The 17,101-nt window shown below is 41.2% G+C and overlaps 1 non-coding gene across 1 annotated transcript; it reads left to right on the forward strand.

The window, feature by feature from the left end:
• The first annotated feature begins 429 nt into the window (after positions 1–429).
• Positions 430–591, forward strand: LOC112426638 (U1 spliceosomal RNA). The gene has a single exon (XR_003018012.2). It is a non-coding gene; the product is annotated as a U1 spliceosomal RNA (small nuclear RNA).
• Positions 592–17,101: the final 16,510 nt, after the last annotated feature.

Consider the following 17,101-nt stretch of genomic DNA (forward strand, 5'->3'; position numbering starts at 1 on the left):
AAAGATATATTCAGCCTAAAATATCAATAGTGCTGAGGTTGAGAAACCCTAATCTACATCACCTTCCTCATCTGCATCCATATTTACAGTTATACCATGCACATCTGCATCTATATTTGCATCTACTCTATCTATATCTGTGTATATATCTACACCATCCACTCTACATTGGCATCTACGTAATTGACGGCTACCTCGACAGCATCTACAATATCTATGTCAACTACATTGACATCATTCACTCCACCTACATCATCCACATCTACAGGATCTAAACTTTGCATGCACATCTATATCTAATTATATACATGATATGACAATCAACACATGTTTGTTATATCAAAATGAGTGGTCCTTTTAGACTAGAAGGAAATTTTAATTTTAATTTTTCCCTCCCCTGGCCTCACACATAAAACGTAAGTGGAACGGATCCTTACCTGGCAGGGGAGATACCATGATCTTGAAGGCGGTTTTCCCAGGGTGAGGTTTATCCATTGCACTCCAGACGTGCTGACCCTGTGATTTCCCCAAATGTGGGAAACTCAATTGCATAATTTGTGGCAGTGGGAACTATGTTCTCACTATTCCCTGTTTTTTTTAAAAAGGGAGTAGAACAGAGGCCAATCGTTGTCTACTATACTCCCTGAAGTATAAGAAGCACGAGCTCTTTTCCGACTCTGTTATTGCTTGCAAACACCTCAATATTGTTGGCTTATGGGCTTTGATAAGCAACCAAGGAGGCTTCCATTTTGATCTGGGTTGAAGTGAGAAGTGAAACATGTGAAATTTCATTCCTGCTCTGTCTTTGCTTGCCAGCCTCTCAGGATGAGAGGGCATCAGATGCAGAGACACTTGTCTCACAATTCATCACAATGGTGATAAGGAATAGTTTCTTCTCAAAAGAGCAATCACTGCACTTGGAGAACCTGATATGGTTGATCACATCTTGTTCCACCGGAACTGGTCTGGGCTGGAAAACATGCAGTTGACACATGGGAAGCCGCAGATACTGTTATTTCAGGCTGGGCTCTTTGGGTCTCAGAATAGCAAAAGACATCTGATTCCATGACCAAAACAGCAGCTCAGGTTGCCACGTTCAGTTAAGCTTCCTTAGGTACATGAGTTGATTTGTCAGCCAAGGCAAAAGTCAAGTGATGTTTCTAGATGAAATTGAGAACACGGGGGATAGACAAACAAGAGCAAATCCCTGTGGCTTCTTTAGCCTGTGACATTTACTCAATAACTTTGCTTCCTGGTAGAAACCCTTGCCTCCTGGAGACCAATATTTTTCCTCCAGGAACAAGATTGGCCTGAGGCAAAGTTTCAAAACAGACTCTTTCTCACCTTTTTATATTCTCATTCTTTGTAGTGTTTTCAAATTCTCAATAAATATTAATACTTAGAACTTGGAAATGAGAAATCAGAAGTTACTTACTCATTATTACGGATTTAACATTTTTGTTTGTTTGTTTGTTTTGAGACTGAGTCTGGCTCTATAGCCCAGGCTGTAGTGCAGTGGCATGATCTCGGCTCACTGCAACCTCCACCTCCCAGATTCAAGCGATTCTCATGCCTCAGCCTCCCAAGTAGCTGGGATTACAGATGCCCCCTACCACACCCGGCTAATTTTTGTATTTTTAGTAGAGACAGGGTTTCACCATGTTGACCAGGCTGGTCTCGAACTCCTGACCTCCAGTGATCCACTTGCCTCGCCCTCCCAAAGTGCTGAGATTACAGGCATGAGCCACCGCGCCTGCTAGATTTAACATATTTTAATAAATAAGAAATATTCTGTCTAGTAGTATTTAGAAGGAACTATAAGCAAATATCCGAACCTTGTCAAAGGCTAGCAAACATTACTAAATAGTTTTTGAGTAATCTAACATTCAAATCTAGCCCAGAAAAGTTAACAGAATTACATAGAAATCACAATTCAAAATCAACAATTTATAGATTTTTTTGCTTCCAAAAGTTGTTATTTCTTGGAACATCACTCTTCGGGTCTGTGTAAAGTGTGCTATAAAAAGTGCAAAGTTCTTTTTTTAATTTTATTTTTAAAACTTTCTCTCTTTTTTTGTTTTTTGAGATGGAGTCTTTTTCTGTCACCCAGGCTGGAGTGCAGTGGCACAATCTTGGCCTACTGCAACCTCTGCCTCCCGTATTCAAGTGATTCTCCTGCCTTGGCCTCCTGAGTGGCTGGGACTACAGGCACCTGCCATCATGCCCAGCTAATTTTTATACTTTTAGTAGAGACGGGGTTTCACCATATTGGCCAGGCTGGTCTCAAACTCCCGGCCTCAGGTGCTCCACCTGCCTCAGCCTCCCAAAGTGCTTGGAATATGGGCGTGAGCCACCACACCTGACCTAAAAAGTGTAAAGTTCTTAATATTTATTTTATTTGCAAGAATGCCTCCCAATTAGCAGCAGATAGGGCCAGGAACACACACTTGTAACATGGTATTAATTATAAGCAAGGCAGACTGATCAGCCCATGGCACCTGCTCTACATGTGCTCCCCTCCTTGCTCTCAGAAATGCTGACCTCAACCTTCAACTGCTGCGTCAGCTGATCTTGCCTTCAATGGATCCCTCAATGAATCCCTCATACCACTGAGGCCTCTGCTGATTTTTAAGCTTTAATTCTCACAGAATTGCAATACCTTTCTTCCATTTTCTCAACTAATCTGTCTCAGAATTGGGGATGTGGAAAAGTATATAAATTGTCTATGAAATGCTGGGAAGGAATTTTCTCATGGCCACGCTACTCATCAGGTCATCAGTGGGGACTCCCTCTTCCCTGGCCTGGTGCTCTGACTGCCCGAAGTTTCCTTCTACCTGGTCCCTCTCAGCTTACCCTTTTCCCTTGGTCATTTAAGCTTCAAGGATACACACTCCCTACCAGAAAAACTCCAGGGTTCTCCCAGCTGGACTTCAGACTTGAAGAGAACAGCAATCCGACTGAACTGTTTCGCCCTGAAGTATGAATAACTAATACGCCTTCTGTAGGAATTAGAAGCATAATTAAAATAACAGAAATATTTTTGCAAGTGTGGGAAAAATAGTCCGACACAACATTCCCTTCAACGATAGCAGAAGAAAATGCTTTCGAGGGCCACCTAGATGATAAACTATGGGCACTGGGCTGGACGTGAGACCATAAAGAGTGGTGGAGACAGAGTGTGGTCAAACTTCAACTAAAGGCATTTGAATTCAAATGTTTAAAACAACCAACCAGTAAGAGCCAAACGTAACTCACTTCAGTGACGGCCACTCAGGCTGTGTTCTTGATCTCTCTGTTGAACACTCCAGTGAGATATGGGCCTAATGGAAGCCAATTCTTGTTGCTAAGCCAACTTCACACCCCAGAGAGTTAGAATCACAGATTAAAACATTCTAACCACCATGGTTAAAAAAATAGGTAAAATGTCATTATTTTTAATGTTAGACTTTCAATAAATTTAGTAGTCAGATGAGAAAAATCGTATCCCATATGTAGACTACGTATTTGCAAAGAAGGTAAGGTGAGGAATTCGGAAACTTATAACTACATGCTCCTTCCATTTAACCAGTGCACCTATGTTAGGAATGTTCCCTTATATTACATAATTGATTGATCACCTTTATCCATATACAAATTCAAATGCAATCCTAATGGTTAAAAGAGATCATAGCTTACTGCGCTACAACCTTGAACTCCTGGGCCAAGCCATCATTCTGCCTCAGCCTCCTGAGTAGCTGGTACTATACATAGGCATGCACCACTTCGCCTGGCTAGCCATTGGCTTTTTATCCATTAAATATATCCTGAATGCAGTGCAACACTCACCACAGTTGCTTGATGTGATTCTTCCCTTTTAACTCTGTTGGAAACATTTTCACAGTCGAAGTTTGTCTTACGTGTACAAATGTGCACAATGTTGTCTCACTGTGGCCTGCTGTTCTAGTAGCCAGATCTTTATTCCCTTAACTGATGTTTGACTGCGATGCCGCATAAAAGGCACCATTTGGGGGGAAAAAAGATTTTAATCAACATATGCTTCAGCTGCTCTATGTCTTCTTAACAGGACGGTGGGTTTCCTCCAATACAAAGGGTCTCAGTTCCCCTGTAGAATTTTTCTTAGCATGTCTGTGATTACTTGAAGTGTTATTCTTTAATGACTTCCGAATCTTTCTACCAGGCTGAGGTGATCTTTGCAATGTGAAAGATACTGAACTCTACTTGGGCCCTAAAATCTCATTGTCCTTCTTCCTTGATGTAGATATTGAAGATTTTAATATCTCATTTTCATCTCCATCACTTGAGATTGTTGAGATGGTTCTTGCCCACCTGGGAGAGAACATCAGCCAGGCAGAGAACATCAGCCAGGTTCTTGCCCACCTGGGAGAGAACATCAGCCAGGCCCACCTGGGAGAGAACATCAGCCAGCTCATAGAGGAAGGAATGTGAGCATTAAAAGCCAACAAGGCTGTTTCAAATCAGAGTTCTGTCATAAATAGCTGCGTTACCTTGAGCAAATTGCTGGACTTCTCTCTCTGTTTTTTTTTTTTTTTTTAGATGGAGTGTTGCTCTTGTTGCCCAGGCTGAAGTGCAATGGCACAATCTCAGCTCACTGCAACCTCTGCCTCCCAAGTTCAAGTTCAGCCTCCCAAGTAGCTGGGATTACAGGCACCCACTGCCATACCCAGCTACTTTTTTTTTTTTTTTTTTTTTTTTTTGCAGAGACAGGGTTCCACCATGTTGGCCAGGTTGGTCTCAAACTCCTGACCTCAGGTTATCTACCCGTCTCAGCTCCCAAAGTGCTGGGATTACATGTATGAGCCACCATGCCCAGTCTGCTTAAATTCTCTTAATTTTGCTGTTTTTATCTGCCTCATAGGAGTATTTTAAGGATTCACAGAAATGACGTTTAAGATGCAGGAAGCACATCTTAGAACAGAGGAGGCTTATAGAAGCCCTCAGTACAAGGCATCGGTTCTTATTCTTCCCCATGCTTTAGGCATCCCTTCTATATCCCCACCTCTTTTTCCTTATTCATCCAATTCTGTGTCGGTTTCCTTGGGCTGCAGTAACAAACTACCACAAACTTGGTGGCTTAAAACTTATTCTCTCACAGTTCTGAAGCTAGAAGTCTGAAATCAAGAATCGAGGTTTCAGCAGGACTGTGTTCCCTCTGAATCCTACAGGGAAGCATCCTTCCTCGCTTCTTCCCAGTTTTGGATGGTTGACAGCAATCCTCTGCATTCCTTGGCTTGTATTAGGTTGGTGCAAAACCAATTGCGGTTGTTGCCATTAAAAGTAATGGCAATTGGTTTTGTACCAAGCTAATCGCTACATCTCTCCATGTGTCCCTCTTCCCATGACATTCTTTCCTGGGTTTCCTCTGTGTCTCTGTATCCAAATCTCCCTCTTCGTATAAAAACACCAGTTGTTGAATTTAAGGTCCTGATTCAATATAACCTCACCTTAACTAGTCATCTCTGCAAAGACTCTATTTCTAACATGAGATCACATTCTGAGGGTCCAGATTAACATGAATTTGGGGGGGATGCTATTCCACCCAGTATCTTCACTTTGGGATGTTCAAGTCTTGCCCACCAGGAAGGCCCAGCTCAGATTCCATCGCCTAGGTGTATTGTCCCTAACTGACAGCTCCTATGACCATCCCATGGCATAAACCATGGGAACACATCTGTCCTGTGCCCAGGGGTGCGCTGGTAAATGTTTAGCAAACAGCCCCATCGGGTAGGTGCAGGCAGGGAAATCCTGATATATATGCAGCTGGTTTATGTGCTGTATTCTCCCACCACAGCCAAGTTCAAGCTATCAACATGCTGTTAATCAACTTTTGAAATTTCTGAAAATTTAGCAATCAGCTCTCTCAAGCTGGTATGAGGTAACTCAAAGATGGGTGGCACACTGCCTTGTAACTACTGTTTTGTCTCTAATGTTACTCATCATCCTATGAAATAATAAGTTTCTCTGACATATATTTACTTAAGACCCAGCTCAAAATCATCTCCAGTGGAAGCCTTGAGGGCCCCTGCCAACCTTTGAAATCTTCAGTGGCCCAATTTTGTATTTTCTATTTTCCTCCAAAGAAGCACTCATAATCCTGTATTATAATAATGTGTTCACTTCTTTGAATTCTTGACAGGCTCACTGAGGGCAGTTACCGTGTGTCCTAATTGTCCCTGAATCCCAACAACTTGCACAATGTCAGACTCTCTGCAGGAGCTCACTTGTCAAATTGAATTGATCGAAAGGATCAGGGTCCAGTCAATGTTTTGTTTTGTCTCCCACAGTGTCATGCACATAGTAGACATTCAGTACACCTTTCCCCAAATCACACAATATCATAATTTTGGCCCCAAGAGTAGATCTCCCACTCTCATGCTGTTTGAATGCCCTCCCTAATAGTGGTTTCCATACCTGGTTGTGCATTATTCATTCATGCACATGCAATATGCATACTGTTGAATGAATGAAAGAAGCACAACCAGATATGGGAACCATCATAACAGCCACTATGAGCCAGGTACTGTTCTAGGTGCTTGGAATAGAGTACACAATGAAGCAGGCGAAGACTCCTCCCCTCATGGAGCTTAGATTCTAGTGGGAGAGATAGGAAACAAACAAGCAAAACATACGTGGTGTTCTACTGGTTGTGGTAAGTACTTTGGAGAACAATGGAACAGAAGAAAGGATAGAGCATGCTGGCAAAGGGAGAGGGAGAAAATCCCAGAAGACCACACTGAAAAGTGGAATTGAAGCAAATTCCTGAAGTAGAGAGGGAGGGAGGGAGCATGAGACTCTCTGGCCCTGTATGAGGTCACAGTAAGTGCAAAGGACCTGAGGCAGAAGAATGCTTTGCATGTCTGAGGAACAGCACAGAGGCCAGTGTTGCTGGAGAAGAGTGCATGAGGGGGAAAGCAAGAGACATGAGAGACATACTGAGAGCCAAATTGTAAAGGGTCGGTAGCCACTGTAAGGACTCTGTCTCATGAGTGACACGAGAGCTGTTGAGGACATTTTCAGTAGAGGAATGACATGACTAAAGATGTTAGTGTACTCTGTTTAGATATCATATGGAGGATGGGTTGTAAAGAGACAAGGACAGAAGTAGGGAGACCAATGAGGAGGCCATTCATTGTGTAGGTGAGGGTCGATGATGACTTGTGGCAGTGGTGGTAGTCAATGGAGGTGGAAATTAGTGGTCAGATTCTGGGCATATTTTAAAGGCTGAGTCTACAAGATTCTTAAAAAGATTAGCTATTGGATATGAGAGGACAGAGGAGTTAAGAATGACTCCAAGGTTTGTGGCTAAGTGCCTGAAATTATGGAGACACCATTTACTGGGATGAGGAAGCCTAAGGGAGCAGCACATTCACATGGAAATATCAAAAGTTTAGTGTTGGACAGGTGAGGTCTGAAATGGATATGCAACATCTAATTATAGGTGTCAGATAGGCAATTGCATAGTTGAGCCAGAATTCAGAAGATAAATTGGAATTGGAGTTATAAATCTTGAAGATGTCACCCAATTAATGATGACACTTAAAATCAAGAGATTGGATGAGAGCACCAAGAAGGAAGAATGGATAGAGAAGAGAAGAAGTCCAGTGCTGAGGCTTGGGACACTCTGATGTTTAGAGATTGGGGGAATGAGGAGCCAACAAAAGAACCTGAGATGAAGAGCTCGGAGACACAGGTGAGTGCAGTGTTTCAGGAACTAGGTAAGAAAAGGATTTCAAGGTGGAGAGAATGTTCAGCTGTGTCATAGGCTACTAATAGGTCAAGCAAGATGACTACAGGGCAATATTTTGAGCAAATGTATGCCAACAAATAAGAAAACATAGATGAAATGGACAAATTCAAAGAAAAACACAAACTACTTAACTGGACTCAAGAAGAAATAGAAAACCTAGGCCGTGCATGATGGCTCATGCCTGTAATATTAGCACTTTGGGGGGCTGAGGCGGGCAGATCCCTTGAGCTGAATAGTTCGAGATCAGCCTGGACAAGAAGCAAAACCATGTCTCTACAAAAAAAAAAAAAAAAAGTAAACATTAGCCGGGCATGGTGGTGCATGCCTGTGGTCCCAGCTACTTGGGATGTTGAGATGAGAGAATCACTTGAGGCCAGGAGGTTGAGACCACAGTGAGCCGTGATCACACCACTGTACTCCAACCTGGGTGACAGAGTGAGACCCTGTCTCAAAAAACAAACAAAAAAAAGGGCAGAGGGGCAGGGCGTGGTGGCTCAAGCCTGTAATCCCAGCACTTTGGGAGGCCGAGGACGGCAGATCACGAGGTCAGGAGATCGAGATCATCCTGGCTAACACAGTGAAACCCCGTCTCTACCAAGAAAAACAAAAAGCTAGCCGGGTGTAGTGGCAGGCACCTGTAGTCCCAGCTACTCAGGAGGCTGAGGCAGGAGAATGGCGTGAACCTGGGAGGCGGAGCTTGCAGAGACTGCGCCACTGCACTATAGCCTGGGCAACAAACAGAGCGAGACTCCGTCTTGGGAAAAAAGAAAGAAGAAGAAATAGAAAATCTGAACAGATCTATACCAATTAAAGAATACTCAATTAGTAATTTTGAAACTTTCCCCAAAGAAAAGCCTAGTTTCAGATAGCTTCATTGGTGAATTCTATCAAACATTTAAAGTAAAATTAAGATGAATCCTTTACAAACTCTTTCAAAAAAAAAAAAAGAAGAAGAAGACGAAGCAGCGAAGAGGAAGAGGAACGCTTCCCAACCCTGGCAGGCCAGTGATAACCTAATACCAAACCAGACAATGCCAGTGTACCTTATGAGACACACGCAAAAATCTTAAGCAAAGTACTAGCAAACTGAAGCCAACAATATATAAAAGGCATTAAATGTCACTAACAAGTGGAATTTATCCAAGGTATGCAGGCCTCATTCACTATTTAAAAATCTATCAGCATAATATACCTTATTAAGAGAATAAAAGGAAAAAAACTACCACTTGGTCATCTCATAGATACTGAAAAAGCATTTGACAAAATCTAACAGTCTTTTGTGATTAAAACAAAAAGTCAACAAACAAGAAATCTAAGGATATTTTCTTGACCTGACAAAGGACGTCTATAAAAAGCCCATGGCTAACATAATACTTAATGGTAAAAGACTGAAAGTTTTCCCCCTAAGATCAGGAACAAAACAAAAATAAGAGAAAAATATCCACTCTCGCCATTTTTATTAAGCATTTTACTGGCAGTACTAGGTAGGCTAATTAGACCAGAAAAATAAATGAAAGGCATCCAGGTTGGAAAGAAAGAAGTAAAAATATACCTATTTGCATATGACACAATTGTGTATATAGAAAATCCTAAGAAATGCAAACACACACACAGACACACACATGCAACTATCAGAACTGATAAACAAGTTCCAGTTCAGAAAGGTTGCAAGATACAAGAATACACAAAAGTCAATTGCATTTCTACATACTAGCAATGAAAGGAAATTAAGAAAGCAACTTCATTTACAATAACATCAAAAAAAATCTTAAAAATAAATTTAACAAAAGAAGTGCAAGGCTTCTACGCTGGAAACTACAAAACATTGTTAAATTAGATGACACCTAAATAAATGGAAAGACATCCTGTGTCCATGGATCATAGGACTTAATATTGTTTAGATGACAGTCTTCCCCAAACTGATCTACAGTTCCGATGCAATCAGTATTAAAATCCCAGCTGCCTTTTTTTTTTCAGTAACATGCAAACTGATTCTAAAATTTTTATGGAGATTCAAGGGGCCCAGAATAGCCAAAACAGTCTTAAAAAAAAAAGAACAAAGTTGAATGACTCACACTTCTTGATTTCAAAACTTACTACAAAGCTACTGTAATTAAGATTGTGTGGTACTGGCATAAGAATAGACATGTAGGTCAATAGAATAGAATTGGAATATAAAAATAAAAACATATATTTATGTAAAATTGGCACAAAGGTGCCAAGACAATTCAAAGAGGAAAGAATATTCTTTTCAACAATAATGCTGACTCACCTGGATATCCATATGCAAGAGAATGAAGTTGTATTCCTACCTGACATCACATAAAAAACGAACTCAAAATGGATCATAGGCATAAGTGTAAGACCTCAAAGTATAAAACCTTAGAAGGAAACATAGGAGAAAATCTTGAGCCTTAGACTAAGAAATGATTTCTTAGATATAATACCTAAAGCAAAAGCAACCAAAGAAAAAGCAGATAAATTGGATGGCATCAAAATTTAAAACCTTTGTGCTTCAAAGTACACCATCAAAAAATTGAAAAGACAACCAGAAAATGGGAGAAAATATTTGCAAATCATATATCAGATTAGAGACATATACAAAAGATATAAAGAATTTACAACTTAGCAATAAAAAGACAAATAACTCAATTTAAAAATGAGGAAAGGATTTGAATTTTTTTTTTAGAGAAGATATACTAATGGCCAATAAGCATGTGAAAAGATGCCAAATTTATTAGTTATTAGGGAATTACAAATCACCATGAGGTATAATTTCATATCCATTAGAATGGCTATAATCAAAAAGTCAGACAAGAATAATTAGTGAGGATACAATGAAATTGGAACCCTCATATGTTGCCAATGGGACTGTAAAATGGTGTAACCACTGTAATAAACACTTGGCAGTTCCTTAAAAAGTTAAACATACAAGTTAGCATATGACCTGGCAATTCCACTCGCAAGTATACACTCAAGAGAAACATACAAGTTAGCATATGACCTGGCAATTCCACTCCCAAGTATACACTCAAGAGAAATGAAAACATGTGTTGCCCCAAAAGTTGTACACAAACATTTTTAGCAGCATCATTCAAAATAGCCCAAAAGTAGAAACAACCCAAATGTCCATCAACAGATGAATGGGTAAATAAAATGTGGTATATCCACATAATGAAATAGTACTCAGCTATGAAAAGAAATGATAAAGTACTGACACAGGCTACGACTGGCATGAACATCGAAAACACTGTTTTAAGTGAAAGAAGCCAGACACAAACAGTCACATATTATATGATTCTATTTATATAAAATATCCAGAATTGGCAAATCAATAGAGACAGAAATTCATCAGCGGTTGTCAGGGGCTGAGGGAGGAGGAATAGGGAGTAACTACTAGTAAATATGGAGTTTCTTGTTGGGGTGATGAAAAACTTTTTGAAATTAGACAGTGACTATGGTTGTATAACTCTATGTAGATACTAAAGTACTGAATTTTACATTTTAAAGGGAAGAATTTCATTGTGTATAAATTATGTCTAAATAAAGCTGCTATTTTTTGAAATTGCAATAGCAGCTGCCATGTCTTGAATGCCACTGCGTGCCAGGCACAGTTGTAGGGGGTTACAAAAACTAGCTCATTTGCTGCACAGGCCAGGCCTCTGAGGATGATGTTGTTATCCTTCTTTTATAGATGAGGAAGGCAAGTTTCATAGTTAAGTCACTTGTTCCACAATCACACGGTTGGTAAGTGGCCTAAATGGGATTTGATCTGAGGTCTAAACTCTTCACCATACATTATATAATCTTGGACTACAGTGGAGGTGGCTGGGGGCAGGTCAGAAATGAATCAGAAACAAGACTAGTTACAAGAACTCAGACTCCAGACTCGGCCAGACCACCTACAAATGTGACCTGATGCTGAACTCTGTGTATCTCCCTTAACAGAGCCAAAGGGAGGTTCTGAGACTCAGGCAAAGGCTGAGCCCATGGGAATGAGGTAAAACGTGTTAGTTGTGGACAGATGAGAACTGTAGAGGCAGTCAAATGATGCCACAAGATCCTTAACCAGCTGAAATGCAGACATCCTGATGCAGGGAATCATCATGGAGGTTGGGCAAGATGTTGTCAGGGTCCAGAGATAAACAAGACCCCTCCCAGGGCCTCTGGAAGGCCTTCCACCCCCTCCACCCCCAATTTGCAGTGCTCACAGAAATGCACACTTCAATATTATCATGAGAGGTGTTGTTTCCAGATGGAGCCAGAGCAGAACTGACCCACTAGGGGCCACAACCCACAGGTTATAAACTGAGGAATCTTGAGAAGGTTCTTAATTAAACAGTGTCCCTGGGTGAACCTCTGCACTCGGTCTGAAATTCTAATCATGGACTCTGTTCCCTTGGATGTCTTCAGGAACAAGTAGTTATGAAATGGTTCCAGGAATAATATTGGTTTGGAGCCTCCTAGCATCATTAGCACATTGTAATAGCACATTTTGTGCAAACTACCTTTTCACTTTTGGATCTGGTATGGTAGGATGTTAATTAGGTACTCATGGGGCAGGCAGATTATGTAATCTGGGTCATTTGGATGCTTGCAGCAGGATGACAAGGCGACAGAGCATGGTCTCTGAGTTACTTCTTCCTTATCTCCCAAAGTTTTTTTCGTGTCTTCCTTTCATCCAGAGGGACCAGGAGAAGTATAAAAGAGGTTATGGAAAGGAAAGCACTGGGGACCACTGTCTGACTTGGTATTTCAATGCCTGCTTTGAGCTTTGCATGACCATCTATGTACCCTTTTTCCTCAAAGCAAGAAGCAGCAGCATCCATGAATACCACTATGTGGGTTTACCCTGAGCAGAGGGCAGGAGCTTGCATGTTACACTCTGCCTCTTACGTACTCTCCCTGTTTCTTTCTCCTTCCACAGCCCCACTGCCAAAACTGTGTTTAAGCATTTCAATAAAAACACTACATTATTATGTAAACAAACCACCACTCTAGCTTTTGAAGAATGCTGTCTATCAATTTCATGAAGTCCTTGGGTAAATTCAAGAATCAAAGGGTTCAGCTTCACTTTGCAATGACTAAGCTGTTTCTCTGGAGGCAGCTCCCATCCTTCATGATGCCCTAACCATTCTTTTTTTTTTTTTTTTTTCCTAAGATAGAGTCTCATTCTGTCACCCAGGCTGGAGTGAAGTGGGGTGATCTCGGCTCACTGCAACCTCTGCCTCCCAGGTTCAAGCAATTCTCCTGCCTCAGCCTCCCTAGTAGCTGGTATTACAGATGTGCACCACCATGCCCGGCTAATTTTTGTATTTTTAGTAGAGATGGGGTTTCGCCATGTTGGCCAGGCTAGTCTTGAACTCTTGGCCTCATGTGATCTACCCACCTCCCAAAGTGCTGGGATTACAGGCATGAGCCACGTGCCCAGCCAACCTGACCATTCTTCACTCTCTCATTGGGCTGTAATTGGGTAGATCTTCTGGATGCCTCTTTACTTCCTCTTTTACCTCGAGGCTGGAAACTGGTCCATGGTCCAGTAGACTGGGGCCTAATAGTACCTGAGGTTTCTACTTTTGTCTGTAGGACCTGGAATACCCCGTTGCCCCTTGGGTCATATTTCTGCAAAGGCTCTTTGTCTTTTCCAAAATTAACTGTGTATTCTGCCTCCACTGTACTTCGAGGGGTGAGACCAAATCCAGTAAGTTTTCTAATATTTATTTTCATACCTGGTAGGATAAAATGCCTTCTAAAAGACAAAAAGATTAAGGTGAGACTGGCTCATCCATTAGTAGTCTACAGTTTCAGACAGTACCATGTTTATATGGCAATATAAAATTATTTGGTGCTCTTTCTGAGTTATTGAGTGAATATAAATGGAAGGAAAATCAGCTGGAGGAGTGGGAGAAAGAGAGGGAGAGCAGAGCCGGGCACAGTGGCTCACACCTATAATCCCAGCACTTTGAGAGGCCGAGGCCAGAGGATTGCTTGAGGCTAGGAGTTTGAGATCAGCCTGAGCAACACAGTGAGACTCCATCCCTACAGAAAATTTTAAAAATTAGCTGGGCATGGGGGCACACACTTGTAGTCCCAGCTACTCAAGAGGCTGAGTGGGAGGATGGCTTGAGCCCAGGAGGTCAGTGCTATAGTGAGCCATGATCACACCACTGCACTCTGGCCTGGGCAATGGAGTAAGACCCTGTCTCTAAAATAATTTAATTAAACTAGAAAGAAAAAGAGAGAGAGAACAATCCTTTAATAGGACTTATGAGAAGTAGTTCACTATAGAGTTATATCTTTGTTACCCAGACCAAAAATATGGGCAATGACATCTTGGGAGGTTTTAGAATACGCATATTTATATAAAAATAATGGCTCCTCAAGGGTCATTATGAATTGCTGAAAAATAAAATATTCATCGTTGTAAAACTGAAATTAACCTACATAAAGTTTTCCTGGAGGCTACATCTATAGAACACATTTTTGTTGAGGAGAGGTCTGCCTGGGAGTTGGTACACTCTAATATTCACCATAAATAATTAAAAATTCAGCATCTGCAGAACAGTGCCTCCTCTCAGAGCAAAGTCAGCCAAATCTCTCAGAATCGCAGAAGCAGAACCAACTTACATTTCATGACTCCTGAGGATCAGCACAGAGAGAAGGGCCAGGGAGATGCAGCAGGCAGAGAAGGGGAGGGAGAGCTCAAAACACAGCACAGGACTGTTTCTGGGTTCTCAATATCAGCCTTTCTGGCCTGAAAGTGGTGTGATTTCAGGGTCATGGCCACCATGTCTGGCTTGGTGCTGGAAATTATACACATTTATGTACATATTTTATAATAAGACCAAACTTCAAAAGTCCCTAGAAGGAGTGCCATATGAAGAAGGCTTTTTCAGGGGAAGAGGAGAAAAAAGTTGTGAATATCAAGGCATCAGAGGTGCAAAGAAGTTGCTACTAAGAGGTGGAAAGAATCCCAACAGAAAAGGATGCAGGCCTGACATGTCAGTGACCCACTGCTTTGCACAAGTGCTGGAGGAGGAAGGGGCCACACTGCCTGGACTCCCACCAGATGCCCCATCAGTTTCCTCCTCGGTTACCCCCAGATTCCCTTCTGCTTTCAGGATCAGAGGAACCCCAAAGCTCCCCCAATCTTTTTCATTAGTCCTATCCAAGTGGTATGGATGAGGGAAATGGGCAAGGAACCAGCAGCATCTGCTGCAGGGTGTGTGTGTGTGTGTGTGTGTGTGTGTGTGTGTGTGTGTGTGTGTATGCGCGCACATGCACATGTGTGAGAACATGTGTGTGAAATATCTCTGTAGTCTCTTCTGGAAGCTGAAATCAAAGGAGACTGGAGCATGCTCTCATCCTGCCATACTAACATAGTCTTTCTGCTATTAATTTAATAAATAGATATTAAATCAAAGGATTATGAAAATGAGTAAAATGAATAAAGTGTTCTCCCAGTGGGTTTCAGACTCTTTCTCTCTGCCTTACCTGTGCATTACCACTGAGTAAGTAAGAATAACCTTTGGCCCTAGGTCCAACGCTTGAGCAAATGTGTGAAGTAAGTGAAGCATGGTTTGGTATTTTTCTAGCAGCCGTCCACCCAAAGCATCCTGGCATCGAGATGCCCATTCTCCCTCCAACTCTGCAGTGGGGGTTGCACTAGGAGGAAGTGTTATGTCACGAGAGCATCAACATCCAAACAATCCAAATTCAAATCCCAGTCCCTGGTATGACCATTTCAGAAACCTGATAGTATCTTCTGGGCATAGTAGCTCACACGTGTAATCTCAGCACTTTGGGAGGTGAAGGTGAGAGGATTGCTTGGGCCCGGGAGACTAGCCTGAGCAACAAAGTGAGACTCCCATTTTTACAGAAAAAATAAAATTAGCTGGGCATGGTGGCATGTGCCTGTGGCGCCAGTTACACAGGAAGCTGAGGTGGATTGCTTGATTCCAGGAGGTCGAGGCTGCAGTGAGCTGTATTCATGCCACTGCACTTCAGCCTGGGCAACAGAGTGAGATTCTGTCACAAAAGAACAAACAAACAAACAAACAAAAACGCAGTATCTACTAGAGCTGACCCAACAATTTCACATACACATCTAATACACATCTAATGAGTGTATTAGAAACAAGTGCTTATGTCTGCCAAGACACAAGTACACAAGTGTTCATAGCATATTTATTCATATTTCCAAACTGAAAACGATTTAAATACCTACCAATGATAGAATGTAAATATATTGTTTCACCATTCATACTATGGAATACTACACAGCAATGAAAAGGAATGAATTATTGCTATACACAACAGATGTAATATTGAGTGAAAGTAGTCAGATACAAAGGAGCATATACTATTAATACATGATTCCACCTATACAAAGTTTTAAAACAGGCCAAAATAATCTATGGTGGTAGACCTCAGAGGAGTGGTTATCTCTGGAGGGAGTGTTGACTGAAGGCACAAGGGAGCTTTCTGGAGTGCTGGGAATGTTCTGGATCAGGGTGTTGACTACATGGGTATATACATGGGAAAAACTCTAATGATCTATATACTTCAGGTGTGTGCACTTCATCACTTGACTCTATGTTAACGCATTCAATTTTTGAAAAAAAAAATTATCTTAAAATTAATTTTAAGAAGTGAACCAAAAACAAATCTCAGCCTGCTTCTTTCCACCAAACGTTTTGATCATAAACAAAATACTTCAAGTTTTTAATTTTAACCTCATATCCTTCACTTGTAAAGATGGTGTTAAGAGGCCTGAGCAGTCAGTTTCATAACATTTTTTTTTTTTAAATCCAATGTGCAGCATCTGTGAAAGTGCTTTGGAGACTTTAAATTGTTCTACGAACTGAGTGTGAGTTTCGGGAAAGGACATAAAAAAGACCTGCAGGCACCCTTCGTTCTAGATCCTTTCCAAGTGATATGTGGCAAACTACAGATTTGTCAAGAGATTTGGGTCTTATCAATTCGTCAGAACCAAAGCATACTTATCCTACTTCTCAATTTTAGTTGCTTGACTTTTCTCCAATTATAAGAAGTGAGACTGTTCATCTGACCATCCCACTATATATAAACTCCACACTTTTAGAGGAACATCTCCTGTTTTGTCACACTTGAATGGTTGTGGCTCTACCTGTTGCCTTCCCTTGAGAAATGTGAATTTTTACTAATATATATCTGCATGCAAGTCGTATGGAGTTATCTTACCCATAATTTGGTAGATTTAAAAAAATGATTTCTATCCTCTCTTAGGATGAAAGTTTGGTTTCTGATTTCTTGATTATGTTCAAGTGCACCAGGAATCTGACCTAAGAAACCAGG

The sequence above is a fragment of the Macaca nemestrina genome, chromosome 15, assembly GCF_043159975.1.
Source record: "Macaca nemestrina isolate mMacNem1 chromosome 15, mMacNem.hap1, whole genome shotgun sequence".
Taxonomy (NCBI): domain Eukaryota; kingdom Metazoa; phylum Chordata; class Mammalia; order Primates; family Cercopithecidae; genus Macaca; species Macaca nemestrina.